Source organism: Mus musculus, chromosome 13 (genome assembly GCF_000001635.26).
Source record: "Mus musculus strain C57BL/6J chromosome 13, GRCm38.p6 C57BL/6J".
In the NCBI taxonomy this organism is placed as follows: domain Eukaryota; kingdom Metazoa; phylum Chordata; class Mammalia; order Rodentia; family Muridae; genus Mus; species Mus musculus.
The window spans coordinates 50,865,068-50,879,226 of NC_000079.6; the positions used below are offsets into that span (position 1 = coordinate 50,865,068).

At 40.0% G+C, this 14,159-nt stretch overlaps 1 long non-coding RNA gene across 1 annotated transcript in view; it reads right to left on the bottom strand.

The window, feature by feature from the left end:
- The window catches only part of Gm40947, a 23,342-nt gene extending 10,145 nt beyond the window's left edge, over positions 1 to 13,197 (bottom strand). The window contains exons 1-2 of the long non-coding RNA XR_873393.2: positions 13,032 to 13,197; positions 84 to 188 (exon numbers count right to left, since the gene is read on the bottom strand). This is a non-coding gene — a long non-coding RNA (predicted gene, 40947). The remainder of the gene's footprint in view (positions 1 to 83; positions 189 to 13,031) is intronic.
- Positions 13,198 to 14,159: the final 962 nt, after the last annotated feature.

The following is a 14,159-nucleotide window of genomic DNA, read 5'->3' on the forward strand; positions in this document are numbered from 1 at the left end:
ATCACTGGAAAGAGAGGCCCATTGGACACGCAAACTTTATATGCCCCAGTACCAACCTCTCTTTTAACTATATCCAGACTCACAATTGGCAGGCAGGTGCCTGAGCATGTGACACAGAGCCGAAGAGTCATGGAGAGTGCTCCAGTTCCCTCTGCATTCTACCAGCAGCTCTGTAGGTTATTGTGCTCCTGAAACACAAGAGTTCAAATGGGACATCTCAGAACACCAAACATCCAGAAATTAAGGAGTACAAACAAGCAAAATAGAATACAGTGTGTATGAAACAAGCTGACTTGGCAAGTTAAGTTCCCATCTCTTCTGTCCCTACCATCCCTGCCCTGTGCATCCCTCATCATGGAGTGAGCTTCTCAGTGAGACCCATTTTTACCATGAATTTAGTATATGGTGACAGATACAGTGTAAGAATATGCATAGGGGTATAATCATTCCCCAGATCTTACAGTCTGCTAGAGGAAAACATGACAGCTTTCTCCATGTGATCCCTTGTCCAGGAACTCTCTGAAGACTGCTACTTTAGACACTGACCCATGGCACCTACCTATGGCCCTGTTTCATGGATCACCAGAACCAAAACCTTTGCATCCTGATTTCAGTGTGGCATGAACCACCACCTCATTTATATTCTGACCATTACTTAACCTCCAGGATTATCTTCCCATCCTGTTTCAGGACCCTGAGCAGGCCAGGCCCTGTTCTCATGCCCTGTTTTAGGGACAGTGTGTCAGTTACTCCAGGACCTAGCCTCCTGCCTAATTCAAGGATGATGTCCTGAAATAAAAACAAGGTGCCAGGGCCTGAACCATCTGCTGAGTGCAATCTGTCCTCTCTGAGCGTGGAGGTTCCAAGCAGAGAAATAAAGCCACATGTGGTTCACAACAAGTCTGAACCAGAGCCTTGGCCTCTTACAGATGGTGAAGGTTCAGGAAGCCATGTGTTCAAGAGATGGACACCACCACATGGCATCAAGGGAAGAGGCCATAATTAAGCAGGGGCACTCTTCACCTGAAGAAATGTTGGAGATAAATGTGAACAGATATCATGGCAAAAGGACTTTCCATGGTCACATCCATGTCCTATATAACATCAGAGGGCCAAGACCAGACCTGAAGGTCAGAAGGGTCATAACCAAGCATGCTACACTCATCTCATCCAGTGCTCCTGCTCATTTCATGCAGTGCTCCCTGACAAGTCATAGCTGTGTTCATTCCTTCTTCTGGAGTGGACAGAACTCAGTGTAGTTTTTAACTATAAATTTAGTACAAGTATCTGCCCTGTACAGCAGAGGTAGCAACAAGAATCCAAGTGTACACTGTCGTGGATCCAGCTTCAAAGCAAACTGTTGCCTCCAAACAAAAACAAAATCTTCTGAAAAAAGCCAAAAAATTCTGTCCATAGTTTCCAGTTTCACTGTTAACAGTGCAAACTGAGCACACTCACAACACTTTCTGTCCATAATGTATTATGCATGTATGTGTTTGTATGCATGTGTTTATATATTTTGTGGCCACTTCATTTGACAACTTGAGGTACCACTGCTCTATGTCCATTTGGATCTGGGGCCTAATCAGGTTGCCAGGTTACAGAGTGGGTGCTTTCTCTGCTGAGCCACCTCAGCAGGTACACCATAACTTAAATCTCTGGAGCTTTGCTTGCACTGCCTTAAGCAAACTCATGATGGTATGGCCCTCCTTCACTGCACATACTCAATATTAGACTCTCCAGTCTACCACTAAAAAAAAAAATCCACAAGCTTTCTGTCTTCAGGGAAGATGTTTCCTTCTAAAGGATGTGTGTACTCTCCTTAACTGTGTTAGAAGATGAGTCTTCACTTCACTCTCTATGACCCATCTCTGCTATTTTGCTTCGATACTCACTAACACCAGGTCCATGGTTGTCCAGTTACACCATCCCTACAGAGACTAGTAGTACACAGCATCACTTGCGGGAGTGTGTGCTGATGTGCTCACCCACATTCTAAAAGAAACTTTACTAAAGCTCAAAACACATATTGAACTTCACACAATAATAGTGGGAGACTTCAACACTACACTCTCACTAACGGACAGGTCACTGAAACAGAAACTCAACAGAGACACAGTGTAGCTAGCAGAAGTTATGAACCAAAAGAAAGCACAAATACTCATGGAAACTGCCCAATTCTCTGCTCCATGATAACTTTGTCAGGGAAGAGATAATGATAGAAATTAAAGACTTTCTAGAATTTAATGAAAAGGATGGCACAGCACTCCCAAACTTATGGGATACAATGAAAGTAGTGCTAAGAAGAAAATTCAGAGCACTAACTAAGTGCCTTCATAAAAAGAAATTTACGGAGAGCCTACACTATTTGTGATAACCCGGGAACTATATCATCACCAGGCGCTGATAGGAGACCCCCCGTTTCACGGGGCAGATTCAGAACTACGGAACAATACAGCTCTACAAGGTATGGCCTTGAACTTTCTCCAGCATTAGAAGCCTTTCTGTTCCTTTTCACAGGGCTTGTTCTTTTCTTTAGATTGCGTACAGTTTCCACAGGAGAAATTGCTAACTAGTGTTCAGACAAGGTCTGGCAAGGTTAGAACAAAGGCAAGAAGATAGCATGGGAGCCTCCCACTCTGTGGTGACCGCCTTACAGTAGGTCCTGAGGCAGCGTGGCTTGAAAGTCTCCACCAAGACACTAGAAGGCTTTGTAAAAGAGGTAGATTGCATAGCACCGTGTTTTGCATGCTCAGGGTCCTTGACTATCCCCTCTTGGGAGAAACTCAGGGGAGATTTAGTTGGGGAGCAGGAGAACGGCAAACTTAAAGCAGGAACCATGCCGTTATGGAAGCTCATTAGATCGTGTTTAAAGAACGAGGAATGTCAACAAGTAGTTAAGGCAGGGCAGAAAATTCTGGATGAAATTCAAGAAAGCCTATCAGAGGTAGAGCGGGGAGAGAAAGTAGGAGCAAAGGAGAAACATGGTGCACCAAATAAGCATACAGGCCTCTCCACGGGTCTTGAACCTGAGGAGAAGATAATGTTGGGGAAGGATACCCGGGGAGAGATAAGAAGAAAGGAGGAGAAAAAACAAAAGAAAAAAGATCAATCAGCGGAGGTCCCTAGAGGAGGGAGCCTATAACCGCCACTAGATGAGTTTAAGGAGTTAGCTCTTAGCAGCTCAGAATCAGATGAAGAACTTAGCCCCTCTGAGGAAACAGACTTGGAGGAAAAAGCAGCTCGTTATTAAAGAGAAAAGTACTAGCCAGATAAAATTCGAGCTAATCGGTCAAGAAAAAAGCCAAAAGCGGCTGGCGAAGGCCAGCTTGCTGCTCGGCCTCCGGGCAGTCGGCTTCAAGGTCATAGTGCACCTCTGCCCTATGCGGAGCCCCCGCCCTGTTTAGTGTGTCAGTCCTGCACAGAGAGACAGTGCGCAGATACATTCCAAGACAGAAACAAAGGAAGATGCAACAGGCATTTCCGGTCTTTGAAGGAGCCAAGGGTGGGCGTGTCCACGCTCCGGTAGAGTATATACAGATTAAAGAGCTTGCCGAGTCGGTCCGTAACTATGGAGTCAGTGCTAATTTCACTGTGGCACAGGTCAAAAGGCTTTCGGCCTTGGCAATGACTCCTGGGGACAAGAGGACATCGGTGATAAAAGCTGTGGCTCCAAATATGGGAATGTATCTTGAATGGAAAGCATTGTGGCAAGATTTCTGTCAGACGCAAGCAAGGACTAATGCTACCATGGAGTGAAAAAAGAAGAAAAGAGAAAAACAAAAGATAATATAAAATATAAAGATACAAAAGATAATATAAATTATAAAGATACAAAGGATAAAAATTAAAATTAAGTTAATTTACCCTCCTCTCGAAGACTTTGACTAAAGAGGCAGCTTTCATTAAAGGCTGAAGATAACTCTCAGGGTCACTGTACCTTCTCTCATTCTCTGGCAGTATTCCCAGAAGAAGGAGATAAGGAAGTAGAGTCTGAACATGAGAGAGAGAGGATGAGTTTTAGAAGAGCAGTTGTCCCCTATTTGGGATCTTTCAGCAAAAAAGAGAAAAAATGAAAATAAGCTATTTCAGAGCTCTCCTGGGGAACAGAAGAAAAATGGGAGTCGTCCTGTTTTCTCTCTGACTCCTATGGAGATTTTCTTAGCTCTGGTTGAAATATCCGTGTCCCTTTGAGACACCAAGTTCTATTCCCTGTCTGTCTATTGTCTGTTTTTTGTGCACCAAAACAAATTGTCCATATATCTATCAATTCATGTTTGTTTTTGTTTTGTGGTTTGAATGGTTATTGTTCTGTGTTTCATGTTGAAAAATATTAATGGTTAAAGCTTGTTTTAAAAGTAGTTTCAATTTGCACAAGTACAAGTTGATAAGTTAGCTGCACTGTGGCTGGGAGCCAAGTACAGCTGAATAAGCATTGCGGAGAGCCTATTACAAACGGAGCTCTTAAAGGGGCAGGCAGCCTTTTGCTTGTAACAGAAAGTTAGCTTAAAATTGGGAACTCAAGGTTAGAATCTTTCTAAACAACATAAACAAACACAAGAAAACAGGTCTTTAAGGATACTTCAACATAGGGATGATCTTTGAGCCAAAACTCTGGCAGAGTATTCAGATTGAAAAAAGTTTGCATTTGGGTTAAGTCTGAGCTCAGAGGGGAGCAGCTTCAGCTCTGCTTGTGTGGCACTTCTTAGAGCCTATTACAGACCTAGCCAGATGTTGTTCTAAATAAAATTTAAATTCAAAAAGTTTATAAAAGGTCAATCAGGCTATAAAACTCATAAAGGCATTTCAAAATAACTTGCCTACTTCATATAAAATTATTATAGATTTAAAAGTTTAATTTTTTCCATTTGTAAAGAGTTTACGAGGCCAGCAGCTTCTGGAACGGGCGAGAGCCACAGAGCCTCTGAGGTGGCGCCATTTCCGGCTCCAGACAACCGGCCACCTTCCTGGTCAGAGCACAGGTGTCCACACAGCCCGGGAGGCTTCTGCCTCACGTTCCGCGGGGGCCACCTTGATTCTGGGACTCCGCAGCAGGCAGTCTGCAGGCCAAAGCAACACAGCTTCTGGGAAAGATCCTGTTTTGGGCCTTCATCTTCGGCCAGGAGGAGGTCCAAACACCAGATAACTGTGCACCTCCCTGAAAGAGGAGAGCTTGCCTGCAGAGACTGCTCTGACCACTGAAACTCCGGGAAGAGAGCTAGTCTCCCTGGTCTGCTGATATAATGTAACAAAATCACCAGAGGAACAATCTCTAAACAGAGACAACTATAACAACTAACTCCAGAGATTACCAGATGGCAAAAGGTAAACGTAAGAATCTTACTAACAGAAACCAGGACTACTCACCATCATCAGAACCCAGCACTCCCACTTCGCCCAGTCCAGGGCACCCTAACACACCTGAAAAGCTAGACCTGGATTTAAAAGCATATCTCATGACGATGGTAGAGGACATCAAGAAGGACTTAAATAACTCACTTAAAGAAATACAGGAGAACACTGCTAAACAAGTAGAAGACATTAAAGAGGAAACACAAAAATTCCTTAAAGAATTACAGGAAAACATAACCAAACAGGTAGAAGACATTAAATAGGAAACACAAAAATCCCTTAAAGAATTGCAGGAAAACACAACCAAACAGGTAATGGAATTGAATAAAACCATCCAAGACCGAAAAAGGGAAGTAGACACAATAAAGAAAACCCAAAGTGAGGCAACAGTGGAGATAGAAACACTAAGAAAGAAATCTGGAACCATAGATGCGAGCATCAGCAACAGAATACAAGAAATGGAAGAGAGAATCTCAGGTGCAGAAGATTCCATAGAGAACATTGTCACAACAATCAAAGAAAATGAAAAATGCAAAAGGATCCTAACACAAAACATCCAAGAAATCCAGGACACAATGAGAAGACCAAACCTACGGATAATAGGAATTGATGAGAATGAAGATTTTCAACTTAAAGGGACAGCTAATATCTTCAACAAAATAATAGAAGAAAACTTCCCAAACATAAAGAAAGAGATGCCCATGATCATACAAGAAGCCTACAGAACTCCAAATAGAATGGACCAGAAAAGAAATTCCTCCCGACACATAATAATCAGAACAACAAATGCACTAAATAAAGATAGAATACTAAAAGCAGTAAGAGAAAAAGGTCAAGTAACATATAAAGGCAAGCCTATCAGAATTACACCAGATTTTTCACCAGAGACTATGAAAGCCAGAAGAGCCTGGACAGATGTTATTCAGACACTAAGAGCACACAAATTCCAGCCCAGGCTACTATACCCAGCCAAACTCTCAATCACCATAGATGGAGAAACCAAAGTATTCCACGACAAAACTAAATTCACCCATTATCTCTCCACGAATCCACCCCTTCAAAGGATAATAACAGAAAAAAAACCAATACAAAGACGGGAACCACGCCCTAGAAAAAACAAAAAGATAATCCCTCAACAAAACTAAAAGAAGACAGCCACAAGAACAGAATGCCAACTTTAACAACAAAAACAACAGGAAGCAACAATTACTTTTCCTTAATATCTCTTAATATCAATGGTCTCAACTCCCCAATAAAAAGACATAGACTAACAGACTGGCTACACAAACAGGACCCAACATTCTGCTGCTTACAGGAAACCCATCTCATGGAAAAAGACATACACTACCTCAGAGTGAAAGGCTGGAAAACAATTTTCCAAGCAAATGGTCTGAAGAAACAAGCTGGAGTAGCCATTTTAATATCGGATAAAATCGACTTCCAACCCAAAGTTATTAAAAAAGACAAGGAGGGACACTTCATACTCATCAAAGGTAAAATCCTCCAAGAGGAACTCTCAATTCTGAATATCTATGCTCCAAATGCAAGGGCAGCCACATTCATTAAAGACACTTTAGTAAAGCTCAAAGCACACATTGCACCTCACACAATAATAGTGGGAGACTTCAACACACCACTTTCTTCAATGGACAGATGATGGAAACAGAAACTAAACAGGGACACAGTGAAACTAACAGAAGTTATGAAACAAATGGACCTGACAGATATCTACAGAACATTTTATCCTAAAACAAAAGGATATACCTTCTTCTCAGCACCTCACGGGACCTTCTCCAAAATTGACCATATAATTGGTCACAAAACAGGCCTCAACAGATACAAAAATATTGAAATTGTCCCATGTATCTTATCAGACCACCATGGCCTAAGACTGATCTTCAATAACAACATAAATAAAGGAAAGCCAACATTAACCTGGAAACTGAACTACACTCTTCTCAATGATACCTTGGTCAAGGAAGGAATAAAGAAAGAAATTAAAGACTTTTTAGAGTTTAATGAAAATGAAGCCACAACGTACCCAAACCTATGGGACACAATGAAAGCATTTCTAAGAGGGAAACTCATAGCTCTGAGTGCCTCCAAGAAGAAACGGGAGAGAGCACATACTAGCAGCTTGACAACACATCTAAAAGCTCTAGAAAAAAAAGAAGGAAATTCACCCAAGAGGAGTAGACGGCAGGAAATAATCAAACTCAGGGGTGAAATCAACCAAGTGGAAACAAGAAGAACTATTCAAAGAATTAACCAAACGAGGAGTTGGTTCTTTGAGAAAATCAACAAGATAGATAAACCCTTAGCTAGACTCACTAAAGGGCACAGGGACAAAATCCTAATTAACAAAATCAGAAATGAAAAGGGAGACATAACAACAGATCCTGAAGAAATCCAAAACACCATCAGATCCTTCTACAAAAGGTTATACTCAACAAAAAGGGAAAGCCTGGACGAAATGGACAAATTTCTGGACAGATACCAGGTACCAAAGTTGAATCAGGATCAAGTTGACCATCTAAACAGTCCCATATCACCTAAAGAAATAGAAGCAGTTATTAATAGTCTCCCAGCCAAAAAAAGCCCAGGACCAGACGGGTTTAGTGCAGAGTTCTATCAGACCTTCAAAGAAGATCTAATTCCAGTTCTGCACAAACTATTTCACAAAATAGAAGTAGAAGGTACTCTACCCAACTCATTTTATGAAGCCACTATTACTCTGATACCTAAACCACAGAAAGACCCAACAAAGATAGAGAACTTCAGACCAATTTCTCTTATGAATATCGATGCAAAAATCCTCAATAAAATTCTCGCTAACCGAATCCAAGAACACATTAAAGCAATCATCCATCCTGACCAAGTAGGTTTTATTCCAGGGATGCAGGGATGGTTTTATATATGAAAATCCATCAATGTAATCCATTATATAAACAAACTCAAAGACAAAAACCACATGATCATCTCGTTAGATGCAGAAAAAGCATTTGACAAGATCCAACACCCATTCATGATAAAAGTTCTGGAAAGATCAGGAATTCAAGGCCCATACCTTAACATGATAAAAGCAATCTACAGCAAACCAGTAGCCAACATCAAAGTAAATGGAGAGAAGCTGGACGCAATCCCACTAAAATCAGGGACTAGACAAGGCTGCCCACTTTCTCCCTACCTTTTCAACATAGTACTTGAAGTATTAGCCAGAGCGATTCGACAACAAAAGGAGATCAAGGGGATACAAATTGGAAAAGAGGAAGTCAAAATATCACTTTTTGCAGATGATATGATAGTATATATAAGTGACCCTAAAAATTCTACAAGAGAACTCCTAAACCTGATAAACAGCTTCGGTGAAGTAGCTGGATATAAAATAAACTCAAACAAGTCAATGGCCTTTCTCTATACAAAGAATAAACAGGCTGAGAAAGAAATTAGGGAAACAACACCCTTCTCAATAGTCACAAATAATATAAAATGTCTTGGCGTGACTCTAACTAAGGAAGTGAAAGATCTATATGATAAAAACTTCAAATCTCTGAAGAAAGAAATTAAAGAAGATCTCAGAAGATGGAAAGATCTCCCATGCTCATGGATTGGCAGGATCAACATTGTAAAAATGGCTATCTTGCCAAAAGCAATCTACAGATTCAATGCAATCCCCATCAAAATTCCAACTCAATTCTTCAACGAATTAGAAGTAGCAATTTGCAAATTCATCTGGAATAACAAAAAACCTAGGATTGCAAAAAGTCTTCTCAAGGATAAAAGAACCTCTGGTGGAATCACCATGTCTGATCTAAAGCTTTACTACAGAGCAATTGTGATAAAAACTGCATGGTACTGGTATAGAGACAGACAAGTAGACCAATGGAATACAATTGAAGACCCAGAAATGAACCCACACACCTATGGTCACTTGATCTTCGACAAGGGAGCTAAAACCATCCAGTGGAAGAAAGACAGCATTTTCAACAATTGGTGCTGGCACAACTGGTTGTTATCATGTAGAAGAATGCGAATCGATCCATACTTATCTCCTTGTACTAAGGTCAAATCTAAGTGGATCAAGGAACTTCACATAAAACCAGAGACACTGAAACTTATAGAGGAGAAAGTGGGGAAAAGCCTTAAAGATATGGGCACAGGGGAAAAATTCCTGAACAGAACAGCAATGGCTTGTGCTGTAAGATGGAGAATTGACAAATGGGACCTAATGAAACTCCAAAGTTTCTGCAAGGCAAAAGACACCGTCAATAAGACAAAAAGACCACCAACAGATTGGGAAAGGATCTTTACCTATCCTAAATCAGATAGGGGACTAATATCCAACATATATAAAGAACTCAAGAAGGTGGACTTCAGAAAATCAAATAACCCCATTAAAAAATGGGGCTCAGAACTGAACAAAGAATTCTCACCTGAGGAATACCGAATGGCAGAGAAGCACCTGAAAAAATGTTCAACATCCTTAATCATCAGGGAAATGCAAATCAAAACAACCCTGAGATTCCACCTCACACCAGTCACAATGGCTAAGATCAAAAATTCAGGTGACAGCAGATGCTGGCGTGGATGTGGAGAAAGAGGAACACTCCTCCATTGTTGGTGGGATTGCAGGCTTGTACAACCACTCTGGAAATCAGTCTGGCGGTTCCTCAGAAAATTGGACATAGTACTACCGGAGGATCCAGCAATACCTCTCCTGGGCATATATCCAGAAGATGCCCCAACTGGTAAGAAGGACACATGCTCCACTGTGTTCATAGCAGCCTTATTTATAATAGCCAGAAGCTGGAAAGAACCCAGATGCCCCTCAACAGAGGAATGGATACAGAAAATGTGGTACATCTACACAATGGAGTACTACTCAGCTATTAAAAAGAATGAATTTATGAAATTCCTAGCCAAATGGATGGACCTGGAGGGCATCATCCTGAGTGAGGTAACACATTCACAAAGGAACTCACACAATATGTACTCACTGATAAGTGGATATTAGCCCAAAACCTAGGATACCCAAGATATAAGATACAATTTCCTAAACACATGAAACTCAAGAAAAATGAAGACTGAAGTGTGGACACTATGCCCCCTCCTTAGAAGTGGGAACAAAACACCCTGGGAAGGAGTTACAGAGACAAAGTTTGGAGCTGAGATGAAAGGATGATCCATGTAGAAACTGCCATATCCAGGGATCCACCCCATAATCAGCATCCAAACGCTGACACCATTGCATACACTAGCAAGATTTTATCGAAAGGACCCAGATGTAGCTGTCTCTTGTGAGACTATGCCGGGGCCTAGCAAACACAGAAGTGGATGCTCACAGTCAGCTAATGGATGGATCACAGGGCTCCCAATGGAGGAGCTAGAGAAAGTACCCAAGGAGCTAAAGGGATCTGCAACCCTATAGGCGGAACAACATAATGAACTAACCAGTATCCCGGAGCTCTTGACTCTAGCTGCATATGTATCAAAAGATTGCCTAGTCGGCCATCACTGGAAAGAGAGGCCCATTGGACACGCAAACTTTATATGCCCCAGTACAGGGTAACGCCAGGGCCAAAAAGGGGGAGTGGGTGGATAGGGGAGTGGGGGTGGGTGGGTATGGGGGACTTTTGCTATAGCATTGGAAATGTAAATGAGCTAAATACCTAATAAAAAATGGGAAAAAATGAGTTTACTTCTAGTGAACTGGTGACCATTAAAGGTTTTTGCCCCTAGGTATGGCTAACATAGCTTAACGATATGTAAAAAATTTTTATTATCAGCTTCAATACAAGAAGCAAAAGGTTTAAATCTTTCAGTATATATTGTTTCCTAAGTGAAAAGTATTTTATTAGCTAATGTCTCTAAAGGGAAGTTTAAAGTTCTGGGAAATAGTTGTTGCTTCATAAGATTCAGAGGCAATATCTTTTTTAATAATTATGGTTTCAGTCATACTGGAAAATTGTTACAAATTTACTTCAAAATTTTATTTCCAAAAGCTTACAGGATATGTTAATTGGCTAAGACCTCACCTTAAACTCACCACAGGAGAACCTAAGCCTTTGTTAGGTGCTATCAAGTGAGATTCCAATTAACTGGTGAGAACCAAAAAGGCTTTAACAGAAAGTAGAAGAAACTTCTGTAATCTATTGGTATCAATTGTAATTGGTGGTAATCAAATATTAGTTACATGTTCTAATTATTTTTATTAAATGTGTCCACAGCTATTTTTTGGCAAAAATAAACATTAATGTAAAATCATCCTTCTTCACCTCAAAGTTTTAACATCCTATTATAAGGCTGCTGTGGTGCTAATTAAGAATTAAGAATTCCTTGTTCCAAACAGCAATTGGTTATTGCAGAATATTGATATTTGACCTATTACATACCATCATATGAAGTAAAATTGATAATCATTATCCTAAGATAAGTTAAAAAGTTATAAATTCATGCATGCATGCATCCCATTTACTGTGTTTAAAAAATAGCCTTTATATGAGAAAAAAGTATATGTAAATTAAATCAAATGCTTATCCTGTTTCAGCACAGATAATTAAATTGTGTGCTGAAGATGGTGTTTAAAAATGTTGAACAATCAAACTTTAAGTTGTATATTAATAGTCAATATTATATCTCAGAGCTTGCAATTGCTTATGCAATTTATAAGAAAAAATACTGTTTCTTTAAGAAAATTGTTTTTGGGCAGTTAAGAAATTGTCCTAAGTTGCCTGGAAAAGACCCCCAGGATTTGCTTTTGTGTTATAGAGGTTTACATAAAGCTTTAACTAATAAAGATTACAGATAGCTCCTGAAAAGATACAAAGTCGAGATTCTTATATTTATTTGGGTTTTAAAAGATAGTTATTTACAGAGACAACTTAAAGATTTTCTCTAATTTCTGATTAATAAATAAATAAATTATACACAAGTGACTATAATGACTTTTCAAGCATTCTAGTTACAATCTCTCTTCAAGAGAAACAATTGAAAGTGTAATTAGTCACTATTCATGTTATATTAAAACTGACTAACAGTTCAGTATCTAAAATTTTGATGAAAATACAAGATTGTATTTTGATGCGTGAGCACCCTTTTTATATTCAACATATTAGAGCACATGCATCATTACCTGGCTCCTATTCAAGGGAAAAATTCCTAAGCTGAAGTTAGCCACTGACAAGAAAGTCTAAACAGATAAGTCCTAGCTGTTTATTTTGTAAATCTAAATAGTATATATGACTGGGCTGAATAGCCACCCTAGAAACAAATGTTCTGTTCTTGTTAGTCAAAAACATTCATGACAGTTTTGCCATCAGATGAATGTGACTCATCTGACTGGCCTTCCTTATAATCCTCAAGGACAAGGCATTGTAGAACGTGCCCATTGCACTATCAAGTCCTATCTAATTAAACAAAAAGGGGGGATAAAGGCTATGATGCAAAAGATGGCTCTATCCCTTATAATATTTACTCTTAATTTCTTAAAATTGGATAATGCTGGGAGATCACCAGCTGAAAGGCACAGACAATGGCCTCAATCGCTCAATGAAATGGTCAAGTGGAAGAATGTCCTTGATAATAAATGATATGGCCCGGATCCTATTTTAATAAGATCCAGGGGAGCTATATGTGTTTTTCCACAGGAGGAAGATAATCCCTTTTGGATTCCAGAGCACCTCACTCGAAGGATCCAGCTCTTGGACAATGAGTCACAGGAACAAGATCACAAGACATCGATGGATCATACTCCTCATGTTGGACATTCTGGTTCCTTGTATATCTGGAGAGTTAAGATGGAGAATTATGTCAACTTTCCCTCTTCCTATGCCAGTTATGCATAATGCACAAATATTTCCACGCTTTTTCACTACAGATAAAGAACTGGGACTTGCTTATTTACCCATAGATGAACAGATTCAGGCTTTACTAGAAAATAGAACCTTTTTCCTACAGGGAAGCCTGTGCTTTATGTTAATTTTCTCGTTACAAGATAAGAGCCAATGTATATCATTGCATTATCAATCAGCAACCTGGTTAAGAAAGAGCTCTTGGGGCGTAACAACCGATATAAAGGCTGATATCATAGTTATAAGAGGATGGTGGCCCAGCCGAAAAGGTGGAAGATCTAGAAATAAGCCGTCTTCACAACCTAGAATGGCACCCTTTTGCAAGGAAGGGTCCATGGAAGATGTAATGTTACCTTGGACAGGTTGCCAAGCTGAAAAATATACTTGGGCAGTAGAGAAATATTTTTCCTTTTCCCCATATATTAGTAGAGAGTATAATGATACTTTTGCTGGATATGATTTTAGTACTATGGACCCCCTCCGAACTAATACTAACCCTTTTGATCAGTGGTTGCTTTGTGGGGTTAATGGAAGCTGTACTGATCTCGCCCCCATGGCAATGATTGGAGGAGGTTCTAGTGAGAAAGGAGAATTGACCTTTGATTGAAAAAGTACCTTGAAGACCGGTCGGTCTGATAAGCAGAGTCCAAATTCTTTTAAATGGACCACCTCCAATGTTAGATATAAAAAACAGAAAGAGGTAAATTTTACCGCCACCCTGGTATGTGTATGGCCCCCTTTTTTGTGGGTGGTAAGTAACAAAAGCTTAAATCAGAATCAGATAGAGATAGATTGCTCACAAGAAAAATGTTTTTATGCCTTATGCTGGGATGCTAAGAAATATCCTTTTGCTTTGGTCACCCGCATGCCTAGATTTGTTCCTGTTCCTGTAGATGCCCCTAATAGCTTGACTTTGTTTCAAGGGAAAAGAGATTTTGGTATTTCTGCTATCATAGT